Raw genomic sequence first — 6,670 nt, 5'->3', positions numbered from 1 at the left:
TCTTGCAAATGAAAAATAATGATTGTCAAAATAAAAACTCAATAGATGAGCTGAAGACAGTAGCTATACTTGTGGTGAGCATAGCATAATGTATAGAGTTGTTAAATCACTGTGTTGTATACCTGAAACGAATGTTACATTGTGTGTCAACTATACTTCAACAAAAACAAAAGAAACAAACAAACAAAAAATAGACGGGCTGGGAAAAAATGAATCAACACAACTAAAAATTAATGATTCCAAAATATCACAAAAGGAACAAAAAGATGAAATGTATAAAAATTTTTAATTAGATAACACTAATATATCAATGTTAAAACCCTTATTTTAATTCATTGTAATATGATTATAAAAGAGAATATCCTTGCTCTTAGGAAACTCACTCTAAAGTGTTTAGGGGTAATACAGAACCAACTCTAACTTAGTCTCAAATGTTCCCCACCAAAAATCATACACATATAAAGAGAGAGAGAATGGTAAAGTAAATGTGGTGAGAGGTTAACAGTTTCTAAATCTGGCTGGAGGATATGCAGCAGTTCCTTGTACTGTTCTTACAATGTTCCTATAAGTTTGAAATTATTTACAAATAAATGATATAAAAATTGTAAACTACATGGAGGAAAACTCCAGAAGATCCAGCCTTCATGTACCAAAGTTCCATAAGAAATGACCAGAAAGAAAGGAACCAAGAAAAAAAAATCAAGAAAATAATGGAAGACACACTCTTATAGCTGAAAAAAAAAATCCTGACCTTAAAACTGAAGGACCAAAGAGGATGAATGAAAAAGGTCTCACACCTGGATACATTTTTATATAAGTTTAAACCACATTTATGTATAATTTAAGGATAAAGTCAAAAAGGTAAAAGGAAAGATGGGGCAGGGGGATTATTCACTGAAAAAAAGAATCGGGCTGGTATCACATGTCACATCAACTCTAGATTCAACAGGATACTAGATAAATATCTTCAAAGTTCTAAGTGAAAATTATTTTGAAACTGAAATTTTCTTCAGGCAAAATATTATTCAAATATGAAGGCAAAGTTAAATTTATTTTCAGATTATCAAGGATAAAGAAATGTTATCTCCTATAAGCCCTCCATAAACATATGTGGTATAGCAAAACAACACATTGTACACTTTAAATATATATATTTTACTGTAACAATGTTATAAGTGGATTGTTGATAAATGGACCAGGGTTATGTATGAAGGGAACATTAGAGGAACCAGTGTGATGGGAATACAAGACATCTTTGTATTTTCTTTGGAAATCTTCTGTAAACTTAAAACTATTTGAAATAAAAAGTTTAAACTATTAAATAAATAAATATACATAACTTTTATTTATCAATTATACCTCAGTAAAGCTGGGGTTGGGGTCAATATGTGAATGTCAGAAAAACAAAAAGAATCTAAGAAATGGCAAAAAAAAAATTGATCAGCAATGAAATCAATAAAATATTAACTAAATAAATTTTAATGTTAATTAATAAATGGCCTGAAACTATTACATGGGAGGGAGATACCAGGAGGAGGAGGTAGATAAAACAAAGAGTATTCCCTGCGCTCTTCAGAAAGGATATATTTGCTGGTTTACTTTATATGCCGATAAAAAAAAAATGTATGTTTAAGTGTATGCTTTAAAAAGTAAAAATTAAGGGCGCCTGGGTGGCTTGGTCGGTTAAGCATCTGACTTCGGCTAAGGTCATGATCTCACGGTCCGTGAGTTCGAGCCCCGTGTTGGGCTCTGTGCTGACAGCTCAGAGCCTGGAGCCTGTTTCAGATTCTGTGTCTCCCTCTCTCTCTGCTCCTCCCCTGTTCATGCTCTGTCTCTCTCTGTCTCAAAAATAAATAAACGTTAAAAAAAAAAAAAAAAAGTAAAAATTAACCTCTAGAGTCCAGAGGAATAGAATAGAATTTCCTAACCATAAGAGGAGAAAAACAGAACACAAATATCTTGATCAAAACAAGAGCTGAAAATTGGGAAGATTTAAAAAAATAAATAATTTGGACTATATAAAACATACATTACAAGGTAACATGGCAAGAATGATCCCAAACATATCAACAATGACAATACATGGCAAACTAGGTAAATTACTCTATTAAAAGTGGAAAGTCAGGGCGCCTGGGTGGCTCAGTTGGTTAACTGTCCACCTCTGGCTCAGGTCATGATCTTGTGGTTTGTGGTTTCAAGTCCTGTACAGGGCTCTGTGCTGATAGCTCAGAGTCTGGAGCCTGCTTTGGATTCATTGTCTCCCTCTCTCTCTGCCCCTCCCCTGCTCACACTCTGTCTCTCTCTCAAAAATAAATAAACATCAAAAGTAGAAAGTCATATTGCGTTATTAAATCCAGCTATAAGCTGTCTGTCCCAGACATACGCCAAACCAAATGACTCCGAATAAAAATACATAGATGTTAAATGCTTTTAAAAATTAAAGTGTAATTCTAAAAAGAGATTATGGATTCATAAATATCCTAGAACCAGAAAGGATAACTACCCAAAGGGAAAAGAAAGGCGGCCAGATGTTCTGAACACAAACGTCACCTCCCTCCCAGCTTAAGCTGGCTCCACCATTGGCAAGGGGAAGCCAGGAAATTTTTATGGATAAGAATGGATTTTATTTAAAAAGAAAAAAAAAGAAAAAGAAAAACAAGTGCAATCTTGCAGCTGTGTAATTGTGAAAATAGATCTGAATAAAAGATTCCAAAGGCAAAAAAAAAAAAGTGTACCCAAAAACTAATATATCAATTATACCTCAATTAAAAAATTAATTAAAACATTTAAAAACAAAAGTAAAAAGTAATAGTAATCAGACATATTATAATTAAAGGTCAAAATATCAAGTGAGCAGTGTATTTAGGATGCTTCATATGATATAGCACATAGTCAAGATATATCATGAAATTAGGTAGAGTCTTAAAATATATAAAATCTGATAGAAATGCAAAAATAAATCTATAATCACAGTAGGAAATTATAACATTCCTCTCTCAATTCATGACAAATAAAGTACACAAAAATAAGTAAGGATATAGAAATTTTGAATAAAAGAACTTTGTTTTGAACAAATTGATATGCAGAAAAGGACTACAGCATGATCTGCTCACCAAGTCATGCTGACCAGAATCTTAACAATGATCTTAGAATTCATATAATTCTTCTCCCACTGTATTTCTGGCATTGAGGGCTGTTCCAAATCAATCAGTCATATCACTGTTGGACAAATATTATAAAGCTCCACAGTGTGAGGTCTTGATGATGGCACCTCCTGCAAGTTAACAAGCACATTAGGAAAGAGGAAAGGCTTGGGTTTGAAGGAATGCAATAAAACAGCAGCAGATGGTAAAGCCATCGTTTGACACAGAAAATTGGGAAACCAATCCATTTAAAGTAGGAAGTATAGCACATACCCTGTATTTATTACTGAGCTTAAAATGTATAACTATAAAACGGTATGACCTTTTAAAGTCGTGGGCTCATTGAAAGCTCTGACATTTGTAACACGGCATCTGTTACAAGCCATTCATTCTTCTTTGCCTTACTACTGCACGCACAAATAACTGTATTATCTTGCTCAGCAAATCTGATTTGGCCCAAAGGAGAGTGAGTTAAAGTGATAGCAATCCATTCTGCAAAATAATTTCTAAAGGAAAAAGTCTGATTTGACCAGTGAAATCCTTGTAAGAAAGAAAAAAACTAAAAATAGAACTAGACACGTCAAAATTGCTAGTCTTTCTTCCTTGGCCTCAACAATTCACCTTCCACAATTGTCCTCTACAAAATTATGAGAGCGTCTGCGTCCTACCCAAACATCTCTTAAGAAAAAAGCAGAGCCTCTTCCACCCGGTCACACTGAGCTAGTACCTGCACCTGGAACCGGGCCACAACCTTAGGTGCGTCCGCTGCCAGCCGCTGCCTCTGGACCATGGACCCCCGCAAAGCGAGCCAGCTTCGGGCCTTCGTGAAAATGTGTAAGCAGGATCCGAGCGTTCTGCACACCGAGGAAATGCGCTTCCTACGGGAGTGGGTGGAGAGCATGGGGGGGGGGGGGGGGGAGGAGGCGGTAAAATACCACCTGCTACTCATAAAACTAAATCAGAAGACGATATCAAGGAAGAAAAAACATAGTAAGAAGACGGAGGAAAACATAAAGATAGACGAACCATCAAGTGAGGGAAGTGATCTAGAAATTGACAATGAAGGTGTGATTGAACCAGATACTGATGCCCCTCAAGAAATGGGAGATGGAAATGTAGAGATAACCAAGGAAATGATGGATCAGGCAAATGATAAAAAAAAAAAAAAAAAAAAAAAAAGTGGCTGCCATTGATGCCCTAAATGATGGTGAACTACAAAAAGCCATTGACTTGTTCACGGATGTCATCAAGCTGAATCCTCGCTTGGCCATTCTGTATGCCAAGAGAGCCAGGGTCTTCATCAAATTACAGAAGCTAAATGCTGCCATCCGAGGCTGTGACAGAGCTATTGAAATAAATCCTGATTCAGTTCAGCCTTACAAGTGGCGAGGGAAAGCACACTGACTTCTGGGCCATAGGGAAGAAGCAGCACATGATCTTGACTTTGCTTGTAAACTGGATTATGATGAAGATGCTAGTGCAATGTTGAAAGAAGTTCAACCGAGGGCCCAGAAAATTGCTGAACATCGGAGAAAGTATAAGCGAAAACATGAAGAGCGAGAGATCAAGAAAGAATAGAAAGGGTTGAGAAGGCTCGGGAAGAACATGAGAGAGCCCAGAGGGAGGAAGGAGCCAGAGACAATCAGGAGCTCAGTATGGCTCTTTTCCAGGTGGCTTTCCTGGGGGAATGCCTGGTAATTTTCCCGGAGGCATGCCTGGAATGGCGGGGGGAATGCCTGGAATGGCAGGAATGCCTGGGTTCAATGAAATTCTTAGTGACCCAGAGGTTCTCACAGCCATGCAGGATCCAGAAGTTATGGTGGCCTTCCAGGATGTGGCCCAGAACCCAGCAAATATGTCAAAATATCAGAGTAACCCAAAGGTTATGAATCTCATCAGTAAATTGTCAGCCAAATTTGGAGGTCAGGCATAATGCCCTTCTGACAAATAAAGCCCTTATTGAAGGAAAAGCAACTTTGATCACCTATTGGAAGTCACAATAATACAAACCATTGTACCTCTGACCTCATGGAGAAAGCTGGGGTGCTGTGAAGATAATCCCTACCCCTCTGCCCCACATGCAACTGAGACATTTTACAGTGGTTTGCTCTTAGGGTTTTCATTCAGATGATGTTTTCCTATTAGAAATTATAAACTTTAAACACTTTTTAAACCTTAAAAATCTTTAAAAACATATTACAAGGGTGTGTTAATCCCTTAAAGAAAGGAGAGAGAAAGGCAGAGATGATGGTGACTCTAAAAGATTTCACACAAAACGATCAATTTATTCTACCAAATATTGTCCCCAAGATCATAAAAGAAACTTGTGTATCTGCATGCCAACAGTATGACTATTAAAACATTTGAGTGAGGTAAGAGTAGAAAATTTTTGGATTGAAAGGAAGACTCTCAAGCATTAACAAGTGAGAACATACACCTACATTACCCCAGGATGCGTTTATGCTGATGGATATAGCACATCTTTGATAATCATTTATAAAGATTTGTTTTTAAATTATGCAACATAAGAGGTTACTGTATTAGTTTCCTGAGACTCCTATAATGAAATACCACAAATTGAGTGGCTTAAACAACAGAAATTTGTGGTCTCAAAGTCTGGCGGCTGGAAGTTCAGTTCAAGATGTCAATAGGATTGTTGCCACCTGAAGCCTGTAAGGAAGAATGTGTTTCATGCCTGTCTCATAGCTTCTGGTGATTTCCTGGCAATCTTTGGTGTCCGTTGGCTTGTACCACATCACTCCAATGTCTGCCTTAATGTTCACATGATGTCACTGTGTGCATGTCTATCTGTATGTCTAAATTTTCCCTTTTCATAAAGATACCAGTCATATTGGATTAAAACCTACCATAACAACATCGTTCTAACTTAATTACCTCTGTAAATACACTATCTCCACATAAGGTCACAGTCAGAGGTACTTGGGGCTAGGACTCCAATGTAGCTTTTTTGGGAATGACACAATTCAACCCATAAAAGTACCTTAAGGCAAGTAATAAATACACCTTTATTAGCATAATCATACAATGACTCTGACAGTGAGAAACAGTAGCAATCAATAACTACTCATTAGTTTACTAATTCCAAAAGACCATTCTCTATAATCTGAACTTTTCCCTGCTTTCAGTGTATCCATAAATGAGGCACTAACATAAACATCCTATTTCTCCCTAGCCTCAAATACAGGTATCCTGCTTCTAATAAGTCTGGAAGAAAGATCCTACTCTTCCTTGGCCTTCTATTTACATATACACATGCATGCATACATACACACACATGGACAAGAATACTTGGTAGCCTATTGTCTGAACACAAATAATCTCTTTTTAAGAAAAAAATTTTAAGTATACAAAAAATATGATGTTTGTGCTGCGTAGGGAAATAGTTGACTGGTCTTCCCCTAAAATAAACTGATACAGCAAAAGTGCAGGTCAGGATAAACTAAACATGAAAATAAATAAATTTCAAAACATGTCATTTCATAGTACAATAGAATAAGAGATCATTA

At 36.6% G+C, this 6,670-nt stretch overlaps 1 pseudogene; it reads left to right on the top strand.

Annotated features, from left to right (window-relative positions):
• The first annotated feature begins 3,864 nt into the window (after window positions 1-3,864).
• On the top strand, window positions 3,865-5,117 carry LOC131517137 (hsc70-interacting protein-like; annotated as a pseudogene).
• Window positions 5,118-6,670: the final 1,553 nt, after the last annotated feature.

This window comes from Neofelis nebulosa, chromosome 7 (assembly GCF_028018385.1).
Source record: "Neofelis nebulosa isolate mNeoNeb1 chromosome 7, mNeoNeb1.pri, whole genome shotgun sequence".
NCBI classification, from domain to species: domain Eukaryota; kingdom Metazoa; phylum Chordata; class Mammalia; order Carnivora; family Felidae; genus Neofelis; species Neofelis nebulosa.
Note: the sequence above shows the minus strand (reverse complement) of the source record. Positions and strands in the feature narration are given on the sequence as shown.